Source organism: Caretta caretta, chromosome 11 (genome assembly GCF_965140235.1).
Source record: "Caretta caretta isolate rCarCar2 chromosome 11, rCarCar1.hap1, whole genome shotgun sequence".
NCBI lineage: Eukaryota > Metazoa > Chordata > Testudines > Cheloniidae > Caretta > Caretta caretta.
In genome coordinates, this window is record NC_134216.1 from 80,214,333 (window position 1) to 80,240,916 (window position 26,584).

At 45.3% G+C, this 26,584-nt stretch overlaps 1 protein-coding gene across 5 annotated transcripts in view; it reads left to right on the forward strand.

Annotated features, from left to right (window-relative positions):
* ADARB1 (adenosine deaminase RNA specific B1) overlaps nucleotides 1-26,584 on the forward strand; it is a 244,668-nt gene that overhangs the window by 92,937 nt on the left and 125,147 nt on the right. For 2 of the 5 annotated variants that reach the window (XM_048868928.2, XM_048868932.2), the window contains exons 3-4: nucleotides 15,432-15,454; nucleotides 20,312-20,493. The exons of 1 other annotated variant lie outside the window; for it this stretch is intronic. The gene's annotated coding sequence lies outside the window, so the exon portion shown is untranslated. Of the gene's footprint in view, nucleotides 1-15,431; nucleotides 15,490-20,311; nucleotides 20,494-26,584 lie in introns of all 5 variants that reach the window. 2 more of the 5 variants (XM_048868933.2, XM_048868931.2) reach the window with 2 other exon arrangements.

Consider the following 26,584-nt stretch of genomic DNA (forward strand, 5'->3'; position numbering starts at 1 on the left):
GTGAAGTGATATCCTTTTGCTACATAAGTTTCCAATTCTATCTTGACATTGCACCTAATTCTCTTTTTTGATCTAGTGGTTCCGTAGCTTAGTTGAGAAAATAAGTGTTTATCAGTCTAGAGAATTATCAGATATAAAATTTGAACCCAACCTGCCCCAAAATTAAATCATTCCATGTGACTGTAGGAAACATCCAGTAATTTCATACCTCTAATCTTCCCACTGATTTCAATATTTATCTTTCCTTCATTCTCTCTACTCTCACCTTCACTGTGAAAATTGAAGTTACTGAGGATTAGGTTCTATCCAGTGTTCTAGCTCCCTGCATTCATTTTCTTGTTTGATCTTCAGCCCTAGATCTGTTTTCCCACTCAGTGAGCACTGAACCTTCTCTGATCTTTTCATAATCAAATACCCTCTTTATGACCATCCAATCTCTTTTAACGGCCCACTCACCACTGAAGGGGGTCCCTCTCCATGTCATTTGTCTTCAATTCCTTGACCTCCTCCTCATCTTCTCTTTTGTTACCTAGTGCTTCCACGGCACACTCATCACCATGGAGGACAGAGGTCTAATGGGAAGTTAGAACATCAGAAAGGGGTAACTTTTTAAAATCCGGTTTTCATTTATTTTATTTAAATTTATGTAAAACATAAACAAGTACCTCTTAAGGGCTCTGGCTGCCTTTGCCATATACTCAGATTTAATACAAAAAAGAATCAATTCATCAGCCTGCTCAGAACAAGAAAGAAAAGAGGGACCCCCTCTGTGTACAAATACCAGCCTTCAACACACCCTTCCCTTGCGAGAACACTGAGAAAAGAGATGGGTTTTGCAATGTATCACAGCGATTTTCCTCCCCAGGAACAATCTGTTGTTCCCTACCCAAGGGGTTGTTTCCTCTTTCTGTCCCACCTCTGCAAAGGTCGAGAATCAAGGTCCCCTGGGGCAGTACTCCAGTTTCCACAGTAGGGGGAGGCAGTGGATTTGCCTCTGTAGCCACTGACTCTTGCCTCTGTGTGTTTGCACTTAAGCCAGTTTGGCGCTCTCAACCTGTAGGGGAGTGGGCAGATTTTCTCCCTGCTTCCCCTCCCAATACGGGTCCATTTGTATTCTCACACACACCTGGGCAGTGTCCTAAGGTCACCTCCTTGTCATTGGAAGAGGGAAGGCATCTCCAACCTACTTTTCCCAGCTAATTCATTTGTATTCTTACACTCTTCAGCTGCTGTGCGTGAACAGAATTGCCTGAGCTTGCTCCAGTAGCAGGACTGGACCCTGACTCAGACTTGCAATGTCATTCCCCAATAAAATATTAAATGGAATATCCTTTAATGTTTCCCCAACCATCATTCTCAAGCCTTCCTGGCTCTTGACAGGGATCATGACAAAAGGCAAGGCAAATAACTTTACCCTTGGAACTCTTATCTATATCTGGCTGCCTTCCAGAACCTCATTTGATTTCACCACATGGGGCTTGACTAGGGTATGAGCAGTGCCTGTGTCTCTCCATTCCTAGAATGTCTCCCCATTAACTTTCACATTTTGCCCCCACTAGGGATCTGGTGTTTGTTCCCATTAGAGTGTCTGAGGTGTGAACTCAGCACCATGTTTGCTGTATGCCCCAGATGAGCTGACTAAGGCACACAGTTAACTCCATAAATTCGAGGTGTAGTCTGGATTGCTAATAGGTTAGTCCATTGTGGCGCACTGTCAGCGGCCTAATATGTGGTTCCTTAGCAGTTAGCTCACTTGTTCTTTGTTCCTTGATGGTTAAAACACCTCAGATCTCTGGGATTTCTCTGAGGGGGCTAGCTTGGACTAGTAGCTGCTTCCATCTTGGGATTAATCACTTTTCATTGCTGGGATGCATCTGCATGTCCCCCTCCTGGGTCCCATACTTGACCACTTTTCTCTTGGGCTTCCTCCCAGAACCCGACCTACTGTCCCCATACTTGTCTGCCAGGCAGCTTGTGGTCAACTGCCCACATTTTAAAGTCATGGGAACACAGATGATAAAACTCTTACAACACAACCATTTCATACAACCTATCTAAGGCAGTGACTTTCTACTTTTGCCCCATTTGTGGCGGTAGTCCACAACTGAGTTTCCATCTCCATATAGAATTGTAGAACTGGAAGGGATCTCAAGAAGTCACCTAGTCCAGTCCCCTGCACTCATGGCAGGACTAAGTATTATCTAGATCATCCCTGACAGATGTTTGTCTAATCTGCTCTTAAAACCACCAGTGATCGAGTTTCTACAATCTCCCTGAGCAGTTTATTCCAGGGTTTACGCACCTTTATAGGAAGTGTTTCCTAATGTCCAACCTAAACTGCCCTTGCTGCAATTTAAGCCCATTGCTTCTTGTCCTATCCTCAGAGGTTAATAAGAACAATTTATCTTCATCCTCCTTTTAACAACCTTTTATGTACTTGGAAACTGCTATCGTGTCCCCTCTCAGCCTTCTCTTCTCCAGACTAAACAAACCCAATTTTTTCAATTTTCTCTCATAGGTCATGTTTTCTAGACCTTTCATCATTTTTGTTGCTCTTCTCTGGACTTTCTCCAGTTTGTCCACATCTTTCCTGAAATGTGGTTCCCAGAACTGGACACAATCAGCAGGGAGTAGAGTGGAAGAACTACTTCTCGTGTCTTGCTTACAGCACTCCTGCTAATACATCCCAGAATGATGTTCGCTTTTTTTGAAACAATCTTACACTATTGATTCATATTTAGCTTGTGATCCACTATGACCCCCAGGTCCCTTGCTGCAGTATTCCTTCCTAAGCAGTCATTTTCCATTTTGTATGTGTACAACTGATTGTTCCTTCCTAAGTGGAGTACTTTGTATTTGTCCTTACTGAATTTCATTGTATTTATTTCAGACCATTTCTCCAGTTTGTCCGGATCATTTTGAATTTTAATCCTATCCTCCAAAGCACTTGCAACCTCTCCCAGCTTGGTATCATCTGCAAATTTTATATGTATACTGTCTAAGCCATTGTCTCGATCATTGGTGAAGATATTGAACAGAACTGGAACCAGAACTGATCTCTGCAGGACCCCACTCGATATACTCTTCCAGCTTGACTGTGAACTACTGATAACTACTCTTGGGGAACGGTTTTCCAACCAGTTATGCACCCATCCTATAGTAGCGCCATCTACGTTGTATTTCCCTAGTTTGTTTATGAGGAGGTCATGCAAGACAGTATCAAAAGCCTTACTAAAGTCAAGATATCTCCCCCTCTTCCCCTCCCCAAAGCTTGTTAACATGTCAAAGAAAGCTACTAGGTTGGTTTGACTTGATTTGTTCTTGACAAATCCATGCTGACTGTTACTTATCTTCTTCTTATTTTCAAGGTGTTCGCAAATTGATTGGTTAATTATTTCCTCCATTATCTTTCCCGGTACTGAAATTAAGTTGACTGGTTTGTAATTCCCCAGGTTATCCTTATTTCCCTCTTTATAGATGGGCACTATATCTCTCCTGTCTTCAATGAGTTTTCAAAGATTATCGCTAATGACTCAGATATCTCCTCAGTCAGCTCCTTGATGTATTTCATCAGGCCCTGGTGACTTGAAAACATCTAACTTGTCTAAGTAATTTTTAACTTGTTCTTTCCCTATTTTAGCCTCCGATCCTACCTCATTTTCACTGGCATTCACTTTGTTAGACGTCCAATTGCTGCTAACCTTTTTGGTGAAAACTGAAATAAAAAGTAATTTAACGCTTCTGCCATTTTCACATTTTCTGTTATTTCTCTCCCCCCTCCCCCATTTAGTAACAGGCCTACCTTGTTGTTGGTCTTCTTCTTGCTTCTAGTGTTTTTGTAGAATGTTTTTTTTTACTTTTTATGTCTCTAGCTAGTTTAATATCGTTTTGTGCCTTGACCTTTCTAATTTTGTCCCTACGTACTTGTGTTATTTGTTTATATTCATCCTTTGTAATTTGACCTGGTTTCCGCTTTCTATAGGACTCTCTTTTGAGTTTCAGATCATTGAAGATTTTCTGTTTAAGCCAGGGTGGTCTCCCACACATTGGGATAGTTTGCTCTTGTGCTCTTAATAATGTCTCTTTGAAAAACTTCCCACTCTCTTGAACTGTTTTTCCTCTTAGACTTGTTTCCCAAGAGATCTTACCTACCAACTCCCTGAATTTGCTAAAGTCTGTCTTTTTGAAATCCATTATCTTTATTGTTCTGTTTTCTCTCCTACCGTTCCTTAGAATCATGAACTTTACCATTTCATGATCACTTTCACCCAAGCTGCCTTCCACTTTCAAATTCTCAACCATTTCTTCCCTAATCTAGATATAAATCATTCTCTTATTCTTCTGAACCTCTCCCCCCTCAAAAAGCCCCTCTTTCTTTAAGCCTCTGGAGTCAGTTAAAATTTAAGGGGCAAGGCCATTTTATATTGGCACATATTAAATTGATTGAAAACTGGTTAACTGATACGTCTGACAGTGTAATTGTAAATGGGGAAACATCACTGAGTGGAATGTTTGTAATGAGGTCCTACAGGGCCCGGTTCTTGGCCCTACGCCATTCAATATTTTTGTCAATATATGGAGGAAAACATGAAATTGTTTTTGATAGTTTGCAGATGACACAAATTGGGGAGTGGTCAGCAATGAAGAGAACAAGTCACTGATAGTGATTTGGGTTGCTTGGTAAACTGGGTGCAATATGCATTTCAGTTTGGCCAAATGTAAGGTAATATATAACAAAACAAAATGTAGACCATACTTACAGGATGGGGGATTGTATCCTGGAAATCAGTGAGTATGAAAAAGCATGAGACTCATATTTGATAATCAGCTGAACATGAGCTCGCAGAATGATGATGTGGCTAAAAAGGCTGGTGGGATTTATCTGGCTATACTGGAAGAAAGACAGGACAGGTTGGATATAGTTTAGTTAGGCTGCACCTTTATTATTAGATGTCTGGGACTACTCGGCAGATAAAAGTGTACAGTACAGGTAACTCCATCATTTCAAAATTGACCTGGAGGCTTCTGTCAGCTCCCCCACCCCCAGCCAACCTGCTGCTGGGACCTTACCATCTCTCCACTCCCTTGAATGAAGGTTGAGGTGGCTTATAAAGGAGGCGGTGGTCTGCTCCCTGCTGTGCCAGTCATAGGCGCCCTAAACCCCCTTGTTCTGGTCCTTTAACATATACCTCATTTAAATCCTTTACCAAACCATTTGTCTGATTACTGTATCCCCTCCCTCTGGAGTACCTGCACAGGACATCCACCCGACAATTACACAATGAGTTGTGATATCATAGCCTAACTCCTATTCCCTACTCGCCCTAACAAAGCCCCCCCACCCCCCTCAACCCGCTGCGGGAAAGGCCAAAACTGCCCCAAGTCCCCCTTGGCCAATCTGGTTGTGAGGGGAAAATTCCCTCTCAGCCTCCCTGAGAAAGGAGCAGCTTGTAGAATGCTCACAGTGGGTCCTGACCAAATCTGGTATTTTGCCATTTCCAAGGGTGGGAGGGTGAGTGCTGCTCTGCCTGGTTTGGGGAAAAGGGGACTTCTCCTACTGGCCTTGTCCTTTATCAGCTCCGTTCCCTTCCAGTCCCTGGGGGATTAGACAGGATCACCATGCTGATCCTCTCTGCTTCTGCAGCAGTGTCTGTGTCTCTATCCCACTTCCCACCCTAAAGAAGTATATCCCTTCCCCTAGTAAGCCAGACAGGGGCCTGTCACTTTGGATGTATATGTGGGGTAGAAGGGGAGATAGACATTGATATCTCACTGCATTTGAGAAGGCTTGTGACTTGAATCAGGTTTTCTCTGCAGATCAGCTCCATTTTCAGGGAATATTGAGTAGGAGTAAGGAGGATTTATTATCTCTGTTTTGCACTGATCTGACCACTACTGGAATACTGTGTTAAGTATGGTGTTCTCAATTCAAGAAGGATGTTCAAAAATTGGAGAACATCCAGAGAATAGCCACAAGAAAGATCAAAGAAAAGAAAAAAATGTCCGATAGTGAGAGATTCCAGAAGCTCAATTTACTTATCTTATCAAAGAGAAGATTAAGGTGTGACTTGATTATAGTCTAGATGTATCTACATAAGTGCCAGAAATGTGATGACTGTCTTTAGCCTAGCACAGTGGTTTTCAACGTTTCTTCATTTGTGGACCCCAACACATTTCAAATGAAAGTGTGAATCCCTTTGAAAATCTTAGGCATTGTCTGAGGACCCCAGGGTTCCACAGCTCATAGGTTCAAAATGACTGTTCTATGGTAACAACAACCTTCCATGGGCCCCTTAGACATAGTCTGCAGGCCCTCAGAGATCCGTGGACCACAGGTTGAAATCACTGGTCTAGTGGACAAAGGTATAACAAGATCCAATGGTGGGAAGTAGAAGCAGGGCAAATTCAGACTGGAAATAACGTTCACATTTTTAACAGTGAGGGGAATTAACCACTGGAATTAATTACCTAGGGTTGTGGTGGAATCTTCATCACTTGCAGTTTCAAAATCAAGATTGGATTTTTTTTCTAAAAGATATGCTCTAGTTCAAACAGGAATTAATTCAGGGATGTCCTACAGCCTATGTTATGCAGGAAGTTAGACTAGATGACTTCAGTGGCCCATTTTGGCCTTAAAATCTATGAATAAACTCTATATTGCTCATAATCCCCACAGTCTGTACCTTCCATTTGGCTATAGGCCCCTGTGGTTTTTTCTACCAGTAATGGGATTAGAAGAGGGAGCTAATCTGCAAAGAAATTCTGATTTGAGTGAAAAGCCTTCTCAAGCCTCTTATCAAAGGTGAAGCGATGGGCTTTAATACCCTCCTTCCTTAAATTGGGGCATCAATTTAGCATCTGTGCTCTCTGCGGAGTTGGCATTCTGTGTTCCATCCCCAGTTATTGTTTATGTGCTTTGGCTAGGGTTGGGGTGTGCTCCAGGTGCGCCTCCTTCAGCTTCTGTGTAGAGTCCATTGTCCCAAGGAATTGCATTGGTCGTTGAGCCATTCAAAGGCAATGGCACTGCTAGGAGAACACCCAGTGTTCCAGTAGAAAAGAGTCATTCATTGTTGCTGGTCCTTGTTAGCTATCTCATTGTTGGTACTTGTCAAGTGTCCCATCCCCTACCGTGAGCACACAACATCCAGAATAGACCCTGTCAAGATTTGACTGGCTTTCGACACCACCTGGATGTCTTAACCCAAGATGGAGGTTACAGTGCAAGGTGAAGGGTATAATTGAAAATGGCATTCACCAAACAAAATGGAATTCAGTTTGTGACAGACATAACCCACAACCTGTCATAGAATGTTTCCCCAAAGTCAGTGGATTTGGACTGTTTTGGACAAAGGAGAATGTGGAATGAATTCCAATGTTCAGGTCCCAAAGAGAATGGCCTGCCAGCCCTCTCTCCTAACTGTAGGAGCTTGAACACCCATGCTAACAGTGTTGCAGCAATGGAGAGAGGCAGTCTGTGTTAGGTAGATTCCAAGCCATTTAGGGTTTTATAAGTGAAAGGACCTAAACTCTACCTGAAAACAGTAGTCAGCAAGGTGAGTTCTGGGTGGTTTTTCTCACCTAAAAAGAAAGTAATTCAGAAACTGCCAGAATGCACATAAAACAGTCAAGGGACCCAAGTCAGTCCCTTATTAAGATAACTGCCCTGGCAAACTTCCATGTGTTGCCAGCTATGTAAGGGCGCGATGAAATCTGGGTAGTGAACTAGGGGAAAAATGAGAGTGGTTTAATGGATTGGACACTGGACTGGGATTTGGGGGACCTGGATTCTACTTCTAGCTCAGTCACTGACCTGCTGTGTGAATTTACACAAGTTACTTTACCAGTCTGTGGTTCTTTTCTCATCCCAGCCATTGTCTTGTCTCAGTTGGGACCCTGAGATGCTACTGTAATACAAATAGATAAGGGGAAGTAATGAGAAAGGATGGGAAGAGATCTAGGAAAACAGATAGAGAAGGGGAGACAGGTCTAATAGGAGGGATTATTTGACATGCATTTAAGAGGATTATGTAGTCAGGACTTTATCAATATCAATATTTGACCCCATTCTGATTATTTGTGTGTTTTGTCATTCCCTGCTCTTCTGCATACCAACCCACAGGCCTTATTTATGCTGTGTGTGTGTAATTTCCAATCCAGGAAAGAGAGAAGTAAACTGGATGATATAGGACTATATAAACCTCATTAATGCTATAACACGAAGAGCTGGCTGAGTGTTTAAATCCTTCTGTCCTGAGGTATTTGTCATTCTTTTTAGGTGACATGCTTTAGCTAGTGATCTCTGAGAAGCTTGAGGACCTCTCACAAGCCAGGCGATACTTCGGCTGTCAAGCATAGCTGTCTTTCCAGCCTGCTCCCCAACTATTCCCCCCATTCTTGAGTTGTGCCTAAACTCAATGAATGGCACTACTGTGGGGTCAGGGTTCTCCACTTATCTATGTTTCAAGTCTGCACTCCAAATACTGTGTTAAGCTTAAGTAAAACAAATTCATATTTTTCAAACAATACCTGCTGAAATACTGTGGAACCGTAGCTGAACCGTAGCTCCAGCACAGTGTTTCTCAACTCTGGTCCACCGCTTGTTCAGAGAAAGCCCCTGGTGCGCCGGCCTGGTTTGTTTACCTGCTGTGTCCACAGGTTTGGTCGATCGCTGCTTCCACTGGCCACGGTTCGCCACTCCAGGCCAATGGGGGCTGCAGGAAGGGCGGCCAGCACATCCCTCGGCCCATGCCGCTTCCCGCATCCCCCATTGGCCTGGAACAGCAAACCGCGGCCAGTGGGAGCTGCCATCGGCCGAACCTGCAGAAGCGGCAGGTAAACAAACCTGCCCGACCCGCCAGGGGCTTTCCCTGAACAAGCGGTGGACCAGAGTTGAGAACCACTGTTCTAGCACCTCCTATTCTATTTGATATCACGGAAGTTCTACACATTCGGCTTTGGCCCCAGAGGCACCCTTCCAAATTTCAGCCCCAAAAGAATTTATTTGAATATTTGAGAAAATGTGAACAATAAGGCTTATAATGGTAACTGTGATAAAAGCTTAATTTACCTTATGTAATGGCATAAGCAACAATAAAACTTTTGTCTAACTGGAAACTGGAGATAAGAAAATGTTGTACAAGTACTTTCATTGGAATTTAGAAACTTGATGTATACTGTTAAGCAAAACAAATAGAGCTTAATTTATGTTATGTACTTAATATTTAAACTAAAGTTAAGTTAGTCTTTGTATAAAGTGACATCTCAAGCAGTAAATCTTATGTATCTTATTACAGATCTCTTGATCTTGTGAAAACTGTACATAGGGCCTGTTCTTATTCTTCTTCGAGTGCTTGTTCATGTCGATTCCAATTAGGTGTGTGTGCACAGTCGTTGGAAGGTTTTACCCCTTTACCTCATCGGGTCAGCTGTGGAGCCCCCTAGAGTGACACCTTCATGGCGGTGAATATAGGACCCTGCTGACCTGCCGTCTCTTCAGTTCCTTCTTACCACCAGTGACAGTTGTTGGAACTGTGGTCGCTTGCCTTAGCAAATGCTTCCCCTAGTGATTGTAACTGAGCTTTCTGTAAATAGTTTAGTTAGTGTAAGTTACTTAGTTAGTTAGCTAGGAGTGGGAGGCCTTCCCCCACCCCAGTTTGTCTCCCCTCTTGGGGTTCGGGGCATGCCTCAATTCCAAGGGTTTAAACCCTGTGGAACCTGCCACAAGCCCATGCCAATGGGCAACCCCCACGACTCTTGCCTCAAGTGCCTGGGGGAGGTGCATCAAACAGATTGGTTCAAGACCTGTAAAGGGTTCCACCCATGGACAAAAAAAGAATGGGACTTCAGGCTGAAGCAGATCCTGATGGAAGCAGCCCTCCATCCCCAGATGGCTCCAGGCTGGCAGGAGCCGGCACCAAGCACCTCTGTGCAGAGTGCTCCGGCCTCCATTCCAGCGGAGGGCAATAAAAATGATTAGGGGACTGGAACACATGACTTACGAGGAGAGGCTGAGGGAACTGGGATTGTTTAGTCTGCAGAAGAGAAGAATGAGGGGGGATTTGATAGCTGCTTTCAACTACCTGAAAGGGGGTTCCAAAGAGGGTGGAGCTCGGCTGTTCTCGGTGGTACCAGATGACAGAACAAGGAGTAATGGTCTCAAGTTGCAGTGGGGGAGGTTTAGGTTGGATATTAGGAAAAACCTTTTCACTAGGAGGGTGGTGAAGCACTGGAATGCATTACCTAGGGAGGTGGAATCTCCTTCCTTAGAAGTTTTTAAGGTCAGGCTGACAAAGCCCTGGCTGGGATGATTTAATTGGGGATTGGTCCTGCTTTGAGCAGGGGGTTGGACGAGATGACCTCCTGAGGTCCCTTCCAACCCTGATATTCTATGCTTCTTTGAAGGACTCCAGCCATAGAGATCCTCAGCATGAACACTCCCTGGCGCTGAAGCATGCGTAGACAGCACAGCACTGCTCGCATTCTCTGGTGCCACATAAGTGGCACAAGAAGGTGGACAGAGGGCGTTCGCCAACATCTAGAGCGGCCAGGTTGGACAGTGCCACCAGGGTGCATCCCATGCATGGGCACTCAGCACCAGTCTTGCAGGAGCCGGCACCTTTTGGACTTGCAAGGGGGTCTGTCGAGTCCAGTGCCGTTGGACTCCCCTGCTTGAGAGTGCCAGGGAAGAAGCTGGAGCTGCCTTCCACCCCAGACACATTTGAAGTGGCCAGGGACTTGATTGCCATGATGGCTCCACAGTCCCGTCAGCCAGGATAAACCTCTAGCGCTGCAATGCGCAGCACCGTCCAGAGGCAAGACCTCAATGATGAGGCGCTGCTCGCCGTCCCCATGGCACCAATCCCTGCGGCATCGTTCCCCAACACTGTCCTCGCAGCACCACTCCCCATGGCAGTGTTCTCTGGCACCGTCCCACTCGGCACCGCTGTGGTCTTCGCTAGGGTGACTAGATAGCAAGTGTGAAAAATCGGGATGGGGGTTGGAGGTAATAGGCCTCTGTATAAGAAAAGGCCCCAAATATCGGGACTGTCCCTATGAAATCGGGATATCTGGTTACCCTAGTCTTAGAGCTCTATGTCCCAGTCATCAGACTTAGAGATGGAGTCCTGCTATTCGCGGCGCAGCCGGCACCGATCAGACCGCCGCAGACACAGGCAGGATGCGAGGATGGTGCCGTGGCAGGTGCAGTGGCAGGGGCCTGCACCATGACCATTCTGGACCCCCATGGGCCTACCATTGGTCCAGGGCACGCACTCTAAAGGTTCCCAGTTTGAGGTATCGGAAGGACGTGTGCCCCTGCCAGCCAGAGACCATCCCACCCCTCAGGGCTCTGAAACAGCTTAGGTGAACGGCACGGAGCCTTGTCCAGGTCCTGGGTCCACGACTGGCACCGAGGCCGCAGTCAGCGCCAAGAAGCACAGCACCGAGCAGGACGAGTCGAGGGAGCCAGAGGCCAAGAGGGCCCGGTATTGCCTCTGGCTACTTTGTTGTCCTCACTGGACAAAGCGGTAGCGGGGTCTTCATCCTCTGGGCCACCCCCCTATCAATAGTAGAGCGCATCAGGCACAGGCGCCGACTTTCCAAAGTGCTGGGGGGTGCTCAACCCCAGGCTCTGTCCCCAATCCACCCCTTCCCACCAGGCCCCACCCCACCCCACCTGTTCTTGCCCCCGCTCCGCCTCCTGCCCACCTCTTCTCTCCCAGTTCCCCTCCCCTAATCCCCAAAGCCAAAGGGGCTCTCAGACCCATCCTCTGTCTGGAAGGTCTCATCAGATTCATGAAGAAGTTGAACTTCCACGTGGTCTCTCTAAATGCAATCATTCCACCTCTGGATCTGGTAGACTGATACCCATCCTCGACCTCAAGGATGCGTACTTCCACATCTCTCTAATTCCAGCCCACAGACGTTTTCTCAGGTTCGTGGTCAACTACAACCATTACCAATTTGCAGTGCTCTTTTGGTCTGTCAACGGCCCCTCAAGTGTTTACCAAATGCATTGCAGTCGTAGCTGCCTTCCTGCGATGAAGGCAGGTGCAGGTATTTCTGTACCTCGGCAACTGGCTGCTCAGGGGCCGATCAAGTGGAACTCCATGTCAATTTGGTAAGATCTACCTTAGGCAGGCTGGGTCTCCTTCTCAACGAGCACAAATCAACCCTATCCCCTATGCAGAGGATAGAGTTTATTGGAGCAGTGTGAGACTCGGGTCAAAATGACAGACAACATACAAAGATTCAAGCAGTACCCCACCACCACAGCGAGGAATTGCTCGAAACTCCTTGGTCACATGGCAGCGTGTACGTATGTGGTACAGCATGCAAGGCTGAGGCTCAGACCTCTCCAGGCCTGGCTGACATCAGCCTATTGGCCAGGGTGTGACAGTTTGGACAAGATGGTCACCATCCCAGTGTCAGTTCTTGAATCTTTCCACTGGTGGCTCAACCCACAGAAGGTACGCGCGGGAGTCCCCTTTGCCAAGCCCCAGTCCTCCCTGTCTCTGGTGACAGATGCATAAGCATTGGGGTGGGGTGCTCACCTGGGAGACCTTCAGACTCGAGGTTTCTGTTCCCAAGATGAACTCTCACTCCACATCAATGTCAAGGAGCTGAGAGTGGTCTGCCTGGCATGCCAGACCTTCCAGGCCCACTTCTAAGGGAAATGCGCAGAGGTGATGACAGACAACACAACTGCAATGTTTTATATAAACAAGCAGGGTAGAGCTCATTCCTCCCCCCTGTGTCGGGAAGCCCTCAAGCTATGGGACTTCTGCATAGCCCACTCAATTCACCTGGAAGCATCCTATCTCCCAGGTTCTCAGAACGAGTTGGCGGACTATCTCAGCAGATCCTTTCACAATCACGAGTGGTCTATTTGCCTGGACTTGGTGAACAATATTTTTCAAAGTTGGGGCATTCCCCGAATCAACTTGTACGCCACAAAGAGCAACAGAAAATGCCTACAGTTCTGTTCCTTCCAGAATGATAGTCTGGGCTCCCTTGTGGATGCGTTCCTCCTCCCTTCCTGACGTTTCCACTCATCCACAAGGTTCTGCTCAAGATCTGCTGGGAAAGGGCTGTGGTCATTCTGATAGCACCAGCCTGGCCTCACCAGCACTGGAATGCCATGCTCCTGGAGCTATTGGTGGACACCCCAGTCTCATTGCCCCTGCTTCCCAGACCGCAGCCGCCTTCATCATCGCAGCCTCAAGTCTCTTCACCTCACCGCTTACAAGTTTCTTGGTTAATCCCGACAGAGCTAATGTGCTCTGAGGCTGTTAGGGAGGTCCTACCTGGCAGTAGGAAACCTTCCACCAAGGCCACCTACCTAGCCAAGTGGAAAAGATTCTCAACCTGGTGTTCTCAAGTTCACGCTCTCCTGATGCTGGCACCTATACTTTTCATTTTAGACTACCTACTACATTTGAAACAGTAGGGCCTCTTGGTATCATCTCTCAAGGTCCACCTGGTGGCCATTTTGGCATTTCATCCATGAGCGGCTGGCCGTTCAGTCTTTGCCAACCTCATGGGCAGTCGTTTTCTGAAGGGTCTTGACAGACTATACCCGCAGGTTAGACAACCAATCCCAATTTGGGACCGTAATCTGGTCCTGTCCAGACGAATGCCCTCCCCCCTGCCCTTCAAGCCCCTAGTGACTTGTTCATTGCTCTACCTGTCATGGAAGGTGTCATTTCTGGTCTCCATAACATCAGCAAAGAGAGTGACTGAGCTTAGGGCCCCATCCCTCCTTATATGTTTTTTTATAAGGACAAGGTGCAACTTAGGCCTCATCTGACCTTCCTTCCAAAGGTTGTCTCCCAATTCCATGCCAATTAGGACATTTTTCTACTGGTCTTTTACCCTAAGCCTCACGCAGATAGTTGGGAACAAAGACTACACTCCTTGGATGTTTGACGAGCACTGGTCTTTTACATTGAATGCATGAAGACGTTCCGTAAGTCGAACCAGTTGTTTGTGGCAGTTGCAGATAGAATGAAAGGCTTCCTGGTGTTGTCACAGAGAATTTCATCATGGCTCACGTCCTGTATCCGAGCATGCTATGATCTGGCAAAAGTACCGGCCCCTGTACTAACTGCATATTCCACAAGAGTGCAGGCCTCCTTGGTAGCGTTCCTGGTCAGGTACTGATTCAGAAGATTTGCAGAATGGTTCTCTCTTTCACCTCTCACTATGCTATTACCCAGCATGCCAGGGGCGATGTGGTATTCAGCAGAGTGGTGCTTCAATCTGTAATTCCATAAACTCCGACCCCACCGCCTAGTTAGGGCTTGGGAGTCACCTGATGGGAGTGGACATGAACAAGCACTCGAAGAAGAAAAAATGGTTACTCACCTTCTCGTAACTGTTGCTCTTCGAGATGTGTTTCTCATGTCCATTCCAAAACACACCTGCCTTCCCCTCTGTCGGAGTAGCCGGCAAGAAGAAACTGAAAAGGCAGTGAGTTGGCAGGGTCCTATCTTCACCGCCATGAAGGTGCAACTCCAGGGGGCTCCACAGCTGACCCAACGGGTGCTGCTAGGGGAAAAACCTTTCAATGACTGTGCATGCAGCGTGCACACACCTAACTGAAATGGACATGAGCAACACATTTCGAAGAACAGTTACGAGAAGGTAACTGTTTTTTTTCCTCACCTTCTCCTAAGCCAAAATGAGGCAATGTAAATGTACCCAGGAGCCAGGTTGTAGTAAAGATACAAATTTAGGAAATAACCTAAATTATGGGAACTCTTCTGAGAAATGGATCTGAAATAAATTAACGTACAACAAGAGAGCTGATGAACCATTAGATGTAATCTGCAGTTCATGGCACACAAATTTAACATAATTAGGGTACCGTTTGTTTTGCTATGCTGATAGATTTTTAAATTACTCAGACTTTCAATAAAGAAAAAAAAATATGGTGTTGGGAAGATTTACTGTGTGTTCTTCCTCCTCAAATAATGCAGGTCAATAACGGGCTGGGTTGTCAGTTGGGGAAGCCTGTGGCGTGATGTCCATTTACACCTATTGAGACTCCGGCCCAACATATACATTGTTGTGTTAGGGAAGAAAATTCAGTGGGCCATATTCTGATTTTAGTTACACTTGTGTAAATCCAGACTAACTTCAGTGTTACTGTAAATGATGTAAGAATCTAACCCAGTACATCTTGATACTGACAGTAAAATGAAACCCGATTTAGAACCAAGGATTGTAATGTATGTTCTTGCTGCTTCTTAGAGCTTGTACCACCTGAGGCATGTTGTGCATAATCAGGATTAATCACCGAATTTGGTCTGCTGGTTGGATCATTAGCTTCCCCGGTGCATGCTGGGTACTGATGGGGAGATGCTGATCCATGCCCCCCTATGTTCTTGCTTGAATAACACCACCTTTTCTTTTTTGCTTTTCTTTCATAGATCTCAGAGTGCTTTACAAAGAGGTCAGTAATATTATCCTATTTTACAGATGGCAAAAGTGAGTATTCTAGTACTTTACCATAAGATTAGTATTAAATATAGATTCAATATTCCTTTTTTCTAAACTTATTACTGCTTTGCGTAAAGAGGATTTTTAGTCTAGTTTTCAGTTTTATTTTTTTATTCAAGAAGTACGACTTTTACAAACAGTCTGTTACTGAGGAGAACAGTTGCAGTTGCACCTGAAGACACAGGGCAGAAGAATCTTTATATGTATATATATAAACTTTTTTCAACAATGGGTAACAACAGTAACATATTCAAAGTTTTCTTTGTACTAGTATAGTACATGTCCTCAGTAGTAGCTACAGATCTGGATGTAAGATTGTCTTGTAAGTGTTGTGAGTAAGAGAAGTATAATGTTGAAATTGAGTAATTGACAACTTGAGTGAAAAAAATTATTCTTGTGCTAGAAAAGATCTCTAGAAGAGAGCAGCTATTAAATATAAATCATTCAATTTTGGGCAAAGGGTGATTTACGAAATATTTTCCTGTATCATTCCTTTATGGTCACTACCGCTGTCTAATGAAATCTTCTGTTGTGGGGGAGAAAAACCCGCCTCACTAAGTATAAGGTTAAGGCACTGGAATGGGACCTACAAGACTTGGACTAAATTTCTGAATCTGTGTTTAGATTTTCTGTATGACCCTGAGCAAGTCGTTTACTGTGTGTCTCAGTTTCCATCTATAATATGGGGATATTACTTCCTGCCTTTTGTCTGTCTTGTGTGTTAGTCTGTAAACTCATCGAAGTAGGAACTGTCTCTTACCACATGTACTTTCAGTGTCTTGTGCAAAGGAGCTAGATTGGTGCTACTATAAGGCAAATGAGAGCAAACTCTGTTATCTGTATGCTTAAGCAGGAAACATTCAACCTCATAGGAGAAGATTCTCTGCTATGAAGAAACTTGACTCAATTTCCAGCCTCTTAGGTTGAGCAGATTTGTGTGGGTGTTTGGCCCTGGATCCTAGGAGAAATCAAGGTTTTATATATTGCTAGTTCTGTGATGTCCAAGAACTAGATTCAGAAGAGGATGGCTGCGGAGCAGTAACCCAATTTTGGCTCCCAGTTTTAGGTAAAAGCTTTTAGGTAAAAGACAGGTCAAGGGGCAGGGTGGTGGGGGTTTCAGAATAAAAATGAGAACTTCCCAGTGTAAAATGCAAGTATTGTGATGAGGGTAAGCATTCTTCAGGAAAGATGCCCTGCTGAAAGTACTGGAAGATGGATCTGGAAGTTTTGATACAGAATTTCTTCCTTAGGATCAACTTGGCTGGGCAGTGCAGGTATAGGATAGGATATAACTCACCTGTCCAGTTTTGGATGTGGACATACTGGGAGGAGAACACCTAGTCCCATTTTTGAGAAGGAATAGGCAGGTTGATTTGTTTGAAAAGCATCAAGAAGTCTGATCTGGAGGGCAGAGGGCTTATTGGGATCACTGGGCTAAAGGATGGGATGGAAACCTAAGGGATGAGAACCCAGGAGAAACACAACTGAGAATTCAAGAAACCACCTGTTGCACCAGGAAGTTGAGAATTCAAGCCCACATCTCTACAGAATAGAGAAGGAGGCCACTGTCCGGCGGCAGTTTGTCTAAGGGCGGAAGAGGCAGTGGCTTGGGTTCAGTAAATTTGCTTAGAAATAAAGGCAAAAGGGGTTGTATGGGAGTAATCCTGTAGGTGGGCTCTGAACTGCCTACACAGGGAAGAAAGCAACAAAATCAGTGGTGGCATTGTTAGGGTCCATGGGAAGGTCCCCAAGAGATGGGAGACCCTTTTCTGAAACGCATAGCAAGAAGAGAAAGAGGGCTGCCTTACCACAGTTAAATGTGTGTCTTGACAGTTTTATTGCCTGTTTCTTAATCAGTTTGTTTTTTCCCTAGTTGGGTATTTTACTTTTTTCTGATTGGGTAAGGGTTAATTGTTTGTGTTTATTATCTGCACTATTATGGTTCCTTAGCAGGTCAAAACTTTAGCCCTGGGGTGTGACTGCCTTAGCTGTTTGGCCTTTTTCTGCTGATTTGTCATGGCTCATGCTTACAAGATGGAAGGGTTGTGTACATTGTGTAACAAAACTCCAACCTTGCTGCCGTTGCGTGGAGTAAGGGCATTCCCCAATTTCCTAGTTGAGTGCTCTGATTGTGTGGGCTTCAAGTCTGCAGCTGAGAAGCAGAGAGATGTGCTAGAGGATTTAACTGTTTGCAAAGCGCTATCAAATTGAGCACTCTAGATTTGCCTTTGTCTGGTCTGATTTTGGTTGGAGCATTGGGCAATCTAACTCCTTGAACTTAGGGGCAAGTCAAACAATAAATATGCAAGATTACAGTAGTTCTTTCAAGACTGTACAATATATATATTTACTAACCAAAGGAAAGGCTAATAAGGATACCCAATCTGGTAAATGTTACTAAAGATTATGGTTTTGTAACTCCTACTTAAAAATGAAGCCAACAGCCCTGCAAACGTGCCAGTTGGGACAGAATGCAGCAGACCATGCAATGTATCTCCCTCTTTGCACTAGCTCCTCATTGAATACAGCAATATTTAGTATCTCTCTTGTGGTATTTGAAGTCCTCTGTGGGTTTAGCTCAAACTGTCTGAGAAGATGTTTAGGGCACAACTGTCTATTACTTTGTGTTTTTACAGTAATTTACACAATGGGTCCTCTGCGTGTGACTGTAACTACAAATAAATAATCAGTTTTATATTTACCGACTAAAATAAATCATGGCTGTTTGTTCCATTTAGTGTTGCAGAGTGAATACAGTTGTGGGGGAGTAAGATTATATTTTGGTTCATGAAACAACAGATTTGTCAAACTTAAGTTCCATTTCCAGAGTCTCTATTATTAGTGGTGATGTATAAGGCTATATAATCTTTATGGGCCTCTCAGCTTTCATGTGAAGTTGCCCTTTTTCTATGTAGAATGGTAAAATCAACTTTTCAGAGATTTTAGAGAAATTCAAACTTTCTGCTAGTGTTTCACTGTCATATGTGCAGAGACAAGCCTGAAAGCTGTGGATGGGACTGAGTTGTCTCTCCAAGGTAGAGCTGAGCCTTCAGGAGGGAGGGAGGCCTGAGGCTGGGGTGGAGCCAGCTTGACCTAGTCTTGAGCTCTCAGAGACTTTGTCTGCAGTTCATATCACTGAGAGCAGAGTGGAGAAAGCAAAAGAAAATGCAGGAGCTGAGAAGAAAGGGGGCTCTCTTCTCTCCCAAATAAAATGGTACTGTTTTCTCATGTGGACAGAAGGGCTGGGTCCTTTTTTCTGCTAAGTTCTTGTTCTTCGTGTAATGTCCCGATGAGTGCTCCACTGTAGGTGCATCTGTGCCCCTGCTCCTCTAATTGGAAATTTTAGGTAGCGGCATCCATTCGGCCTGCTCATGCGCCCTCCCTCCCGCATGGTTTGCCTCGAGGTTATCTAGTACTGTGCAGGTGAATTGCCCTCAGTTCCTTCTCAACCGCCTTTGGCCTCGAATGGAGTAGGTACTTCTCTTCCTTTTTCTGTGTCATAAGAATAATTATGCAATAGAACCTCAAAGATACGAACACCAGAGTTACGGACTGACTGGTCAACCGGACACCATGGGGAACTGGAAGTAAGCAATCAGGCAGCAGCGGAGACCAAAAAACCCGACCACCAACAAAACAAACCAGCAAATACTGTACTGTACTGTGCCTATATTGCACCTTAAATGTAGGCACATCTGGGCTGCCTGTCCCCACCCTCACTCTCTACTCCCCATGGTGTGGGGCAGCCACTTACAGGAAGGAGGTGGTGAACACTATTTTCCCCTTTCCCTCCCCCCGTGGCTGGGAGGGGGACAAGCTTGCAAGCTCAGAGCCCAGGAAAGCATTTCTAGTTGCCATTACCTCAGGTTGATAGGAGAAATAGTGTCCCTGATGGCATACCTGCCCTTCATGGTCTTTTTTAAAGACAAAGTCACATTGAGGCCAAATCCCAAGTTTCTCCATAAAGTAGGCTCCCCACCTTTCATATGAATCAACTAATCCATCTTCCCATTTTTTCCAAAAACCTCATCATAACAACAGGGAGGCAATTCTATATACGCTAGATGTAAGAAGAACCCTAGCATTTTATTTGGACAAGACTAAGGACTTCGGAAGTCTCCTAAACTCTTCCTTTCATTCGCAGAAAGATCCAAAGATTCTGCAATGTTGGCTCAAAAACTCTCCAAATGGGTCTCTGGTAGTATTAATCACTGTTACCAGGTGCGCAATCTGCTGCTCCTGTTGGGAACCTGCACGCACTCCACAAGATCAGTTTCTAGCTTAGTGGTGTTTCTTAAAAATGTTCCCATCTGGGAAATTTGCAGAGCAGCGACCTGGGCCTCTGCCCATGAGATCACTGGAGACTCAGCCTCTAATGCCATCTTCGGCTCCATAGTACTGTCTTCAATAATAGACCCCACTCCGAAGCCGCAGTCCTCCATAAAAGATGCTGCTGTGAAGTCACCTACAGTGAAGCAACCATAGGAACACTACTTGAAGAAGTTACTCACTTATGCAGTAACGATTGTTCTACGAGATGTGTCCCTATGGGTGCTCCATAGCCCTCCCTCCTCCCCTCTACTTCGGAGTTCCCGATAAGGGTCTCTGTGGTAGAGAAGGAACTGAGGTTCACCCATGCAGCGCTAGATCGCCTCGAGGGAAACCATGAGGGCACATGCGCGGGCCAAACGGACACTGCAACCTAAAATCTCCAATTAGAGGAGCAGGGGTGCAGAAACACCAACAGTAGACGCACATCTCAAAGAACCATTGTTACTGCACAAGGTGAGTAACTTCTTTTCTTTTCCAGATTCCCATTGCTGTGATCATTTTAGGAGAAGAGGGTCTCCCAAACACTGTTATAGTATCCATCTTCTGTGAATTGAAGCAGGAATTCCCATTCTCCTAAATAGTTTTTCCTCTTCCGCATTTCTGAATGGTTTAATCCTCCTCAGGTCCATACAGACTTTAGCTATCTTCCTTGCTCTCCAGGTAAGCGACTACTGACATACTTTTAAATTGATTGTTGTTGTTCAGTGTATGAGAAAATTAAGTTAACCCTTTTGAGTTATAAGAAGGTAAATATATTTTTCCTATTCTGAGTAACACATCCCCCTACTTTTTTAAATAAGGGACATGGGAGTGTTTCTAGTCCTCAAGACTGTGCAGGAAAAAACTTGAGAATGTAAATGGAATGTAACCAATGCATGATGTCTGCCTGAGCCTGCAGGCTGCATTTAGCAGAGGGGGAAGCAGCAGCCCCTGCAGTCAGAAAGAAAACTACCCGTCCCTATCTTACCACCAGAGAAGACCAGGCCTCTGCTGCCCTACAATCATAGAAATGTAGGGCTGGGAGGGACCTTGAGAAGTCATCAAGTCCAGCCCCCTGCACTGAGTCAGGACCTAGTAAACCTAGACCATCCCTGACAGTTGTTTGTCCAACCTGTCCTTAAAAGCCTCCAATGATGGGAATTCTACAACCTCCCTTGGAAACCTATTCCTGTGCTTAACTGCCCTTATAGTTGGGAAGCTTTTGCCTAATATCTAACCTAAATCTTGCTGCAGATTAAGCCTATTCCTTCTCCATGTCCATTAAAGATAGACAAGAACGATTGATCACCATCCTTTTTATAATGGCTGTCAACGTAGCTGAAGACTTACCAAGTCCCTCTTCTGTCTTCTTTTCTCAGGACTTAACATGCTTAGTTTTTTTTTTCACCTTTGCTCATAAGTCAGGTTTTCTAAATCTCTTACCATTTTGTTGCTCTCCTCTGGACTCTCTTCAGCTTGTCCTCATGTTTGCTAAAGTGTGGCATCCAGAATTGGACACAGTACTCCAGCTGAGGCCTCACCATTGCCAAGTAGCGCAGGACCCCCCATATCTTACATACAACAATTCCGTTAATGCACCTCAGAATATTAGCCTTTTCACAACTGCAGTATATTGTTGGCTCATATTCAATTTGTGGTGCACCATAATGCTCAGATCCCTTTCAGCAGCACCTAGCAGTTAGTCCCCATTTTGTAGTTGTGCATTTGATTTTTTCCTTTCTAAGTGTAGTACTTTGCACTTATTGCTATTGAATTTCATCATGTTGATTTGAGACTAATTCTCTTATTTGTCAAGGTCATTTTGAATTCTAATCCTATTCTCCAAAATGCTTGCATCCCCTCTCAGCTTGGTGTCCTCTGCACATTTTATAAGCATACTCTCTGCTCCATTATCCAAGTAATTAATGAAATTATTGACTAGTACTGGACCCAGGACTGACCTCTGCAGGACGACAGTAGCTGCGCTCTTGCAGTTTGACAGCAAACCATTGATAACTACTCCGACTACTCACTTTGTACTGGAATGGACCTGGTCATTTTAGAGGGTGTCTTGGATGTCTTTCTGTGTTCTGTGACTTGACTTCTCCTTGATGGGGACTCAGATGTCCTTCTGGGCTCCTCTAGCGTTTTGGCTGTAGGATTTAGTTGGGAGTGTGGTGGGGAAGTGTGGTGGTTGCTTCCCATGCATCATCCGTGTGTTGTACCAAAATGAGAACTCTTAGAGTAGATTGTTCCTCTCATTTCTTACAAAAAGAAAAGGAGTACTTGTGGCTTAGAGACTAACACCTTTATTTGAGCATAAGCTTTCGTGAGCTACAACTCACTTCATTGGATGCATTCAGTGGAAAATACAGTGGGGAGATTTTATATACAGAGAGAACATGAAACAATGGCTGTTACACTGTAATGAGAGTGATCAGGTAAGGTGAGGTATTACGAGCAGGAGAGCGGGGAGGAAAAAACCTTTTGTAGTGATAATCAAGGTGGGCCATTTCCAGCAGTTGACAAGAATGTCTGAGGAACGGGGCGGGGGGAGGGGGGTCGTATTGTCCATTGTCTACAGCCAAGCTCTATGATACAACCACATTTGCTCCAACCCCTCAGACAGAGACAAACACCTACAAGATCTCTATCAAGCATTCTTACAACTACAATACTCACCTGCTGAAGTGAAGAAACAAATTGACAGAGCCAGGAGAGTACCCAGAAGTCACCTTCTACAGGACAGGCCCAACAAAGAAAACAGAACGCCACTAGCCGTCCCCTTCAGCCCCCAACTAAAACCTCTCCAACGCATCATCAAGGATCTACAACCTATCCTGAAGAACGACCCATCACTCTCACAGATCTTGGGAGACAGGCCAGTCCTTGATTACAGACAGCCCCCCAACCTGAAGCAAATACTCACCAGCAACCACACAACAGAACCACTAACCCAGGAACCTATCCTTGCAACAAAGCCCATTGCCAACTGTGTTCACATATCTATTCAGGGGACACCATCATAGGGCCTAATCACAGCAGCCACACTATCAGAGGCTCCTTCACCTGCACATCTACCAATGTGATATATGCCATCATGTACCAGCAATGCCCCTCTGCCATGTACATTGGCCAAACCGGATAGTCTCTACATAAAAGAATAAATAGACACAAATCAGACATCAAGAATTATAACATTCAAAAACCAGTTGGAGAACACTTCAGTCTCTTTGGTCACTCGATAACAGACCTAAAAGTGGCAATTCTTCAACAAAAAGACTTCAAAAACAGACTCCAACGAGAGACTGCTGACTTGGAATTAATTTGCAAACTGGATACAATTAACTTAGGCTTGAATAAAGACTGGGAGTGGATGGGTCATTACACAAAGTAAAAGTATTTCTCCATGCTTATTCCCCTCCTCCCCCCGTCACTGTTCCTCAGACGTTCTTGTCAACTGCTGGAAATGGCCCAGCTTGATAATCACTACAAAAGGTTTTTTCCCCCCTTCTCCTGCTGGTAATAGCTCACCTTACCTGATCACTCTTGTTACAGTCTGTATGATAACACCCATTGTTTCATGTTCTCTGTGTATATAAAATCTCCCCACTGTATTTTCCACTGAATACATCCGATGAAGTGAGCTGTAGTTCACGAAAGCTTATGCTCAAATAAATTTGTTAGTCTCTAAGGTGCCACAAGTACTCCTTTTCTTTTTGCGGATACAGACTAACACGGCTGCTACTCTGAAACCTGTCATTTCTTACAGTCTTTGATCAGCAGTGAAATAATGAAGTGCTCATATTTAAATAGTCATCACTGGGCATACAAGTTAATGCTCCATTGAGAGAAATGGGAAAGTTCACACTTCTCTTAGTACTGGTTTTTGGCTTTCTGCAGACCCAGGCAGACATCACTATGTTAGTTACATTCACGTAGTTTGAAAGTTTCCTTCTCAACCATAAGGGTTAGAGACTTCATGATTAATAATAAAAAATCTGAGATTCTGGAGAACAAGACTGCAGCCTTGGGGGGGGAATTGCATGATTGTTTACCCACTCAACTTGAGCCCGAATAATTTTTATCAAAGTTTTAGGAAAATTTGAAGATGCCAGTGAGAGAATGCACCGTAAAAGAAAACTTCATTTGAAAGTGCATGCCCGACTAGCTATCAAAATACACTTTTTCAATTCCTTAAGTCATGAATTCATTTTTGTGCTCATTTTTGGTAACATGTTGGCTACCAGTTGGCCAAAGCTTACCTTATCAGAAAACTATGATCCGTAGTTGTGTGTGTGTGTCGGGGAGAAGGATGGGAATGACACGTATTTCATAGTGACAGAATAATGTGACAGGAAAATGTTGGGCAGCCACAGCAGAATTTAGTCTCACTGTGTGGTAGAATACAAGGGGTCTTACATAATCCCTCTGATAGCATATGTTATCTGCCCCTGTTGTGTTTGGTCTATGTAGAGGATAACAGTTTACTGTTGCTACTAGTTATTCCTTTAGTCTAATGTGGATATAGGGCCTGTTGTCAACCTTGTTGAATTACCAGGCGTGGGGGTTCAGTATAGTTTCATATGCTATAAACCCTGTATTCTTCAGTGTATGTAATTTTCTAGCCTTTTTATAAACAATGTTAATGTTGCAATGTCCAACACTCAAAAGTTAGAATCTGTGTGTTAATCCATCTATGTAAAACAAAGTGTCTGTATACATAGTCATGTTTATATTATGTTCTTCGAGTGATTGCTCATGTCAATTCCAAGTAGGTGTGTGCACGCCATGTGCACGGTCGCCGGAAGGTTTTTCCCCTAGTGTTACCCAGCGGGTCAGCTGTGAAGCCCCCTGGAGTCGCGTCTTCATGGAGGTGTATATACGTCTCTGCCGACCCACCGCCTCTTCAGTTCTTTCTTACTGCCAGTGATGGTCCTTGGAGCAGCTCCTCTCTTGCTAACAGCAAGTGATCCCCTAGTGGACTTTTTTCTCATTGTTATCTGTAAATAGTTAAAATCTTAGAGTTAGTTCAAATAGTCTAGTTAGTTTCGTCCCCAGGCGGTATCTGACCCGAAGTCCAGTACTTTGGTGTGGAGCACGCCAGCCTTGGTAAGAGAAACCATGGTGCCGAGAAAGGACTCTGGCTGCAGGGACCCTCGGCACCGCCATTCCCCAGCGCCAAAGACCTCTTCCAGTGCGAGTGCCTGGCACCACTCCCATTCACCGGTGCTGCACAAGAAGAAGAAAATAGAGAGCGGTCGCTCTTCCATTAAAGTAGTGGAGAGAGGAGGCACCAGTGGGGAGTGTCCCGTGCTGGGACACCCTGCCCCAGCTCCAACTCAGCCAGCATGTTGACTCCAGCCTCACAGGAAGGTCTGTTGCATCTGGTTTTAGTGGACTCCCTGGTGCAGGAGAGTCAGAAGGAGGACATAGACCTTCCTTCTATACCAGACACTTTTGGGGCAGCTAGGGAGCTTATTCTGGTGACGGTGAGTCACCGGCACTGGTGCCACAAAGAGGCACCGTGCTACTTTGGGGCAAGCTGCTGCTGCTGAGGCACTGCTCATCCTCACCTCAGCACTGCTCCCTGGCACTGTCTCGCTCTGCAAGGTCGCCAAGGTCGGAGTCCTCATCGGACTTGGAGGTGTAGTCGCCTGTAGGGGAAGCCGGCACTGTTCCTGGTACCACTCGAGGCAACAGGAAGGGCAGCTGCTACCCATGATGTCCTGGCTTCCACAGTGGCAGGCGCTGGCTCAATGGCCCTAGTGGGCCCCTTGGGCCTACCACCAAGTCCAAGGGCCAGGGTCCAGATCCTTGTCAGTGCCTTCGGAGGCATGGGTCCCTCCATCATCGACTTCAGTAGCCTGGGAACCTCTGCAAGGGCAGGAGATGGACACGCAGGTTGGCACTGAGACCACTGTGGGACCTGGCACTGGGGTCAGTACCTAGACGGGTTCAGGCCCGGGAAACAGCACCACCCCCTGCACCACACAGGGCGTTGCAACACAAGGGGATCCCCACGAACCAGAGGGACAGGAAGACTCGGTGCCCCCGCAGGCATCCTCCTCATCCTCCCCAGATGAAGCGGTGGTGGGTACCACCACGCTGCCTGCCATGGACACCAGGGCACACCAAGAGTTGCTCAGGAGGATAGCTCAAAACTTGAGCATGCACGTGGAGAAGGTCTCAGGAGACTGACCCTAAGGTGGATATTCTGTCCCTGGAGGTCCTTCAAGGGTGGCTTTGCCCCTCATTTAGACTATCCATAACCACTAAGGTGTTGCGGCAAACATCCGTCTCAATTCCCTCCATGGCGAAAGGGTAGAGAGGATATATTTTGTGCCCTCCAAGGAGTACGAGTACTTGTTTACCCATCCTCAACCAGGTACTCTGGTGGTGGAGGTGGCCAACCAGAAAGAAAGACGGACAGCTGGGGCCGACCCCTAAGCAAAGAGTCCTATACACACCTCCATGAAGGCTCAACTCCAGGGGGCTCCACAGCTGACCCAATGGGTACCGCTATGGAAAAACCTTCTGGTGACTGTGCACACGGCGGACAGACACCTACTTGGAATGGACACGAGCAACATATCTTGAAGAACAACAGTTACTAAAGGTAGGTAACCAGTTTTTTTACAGCTATCCATGTATACATATAATATATGCATATTTACCTGTGTAAAATAGAAGCATATATATATAAATATCTGTGTGTGGTATATAAAGTGGAAAGCTAAAACTACACTAGTGCTACATTAAGTCGGAACAG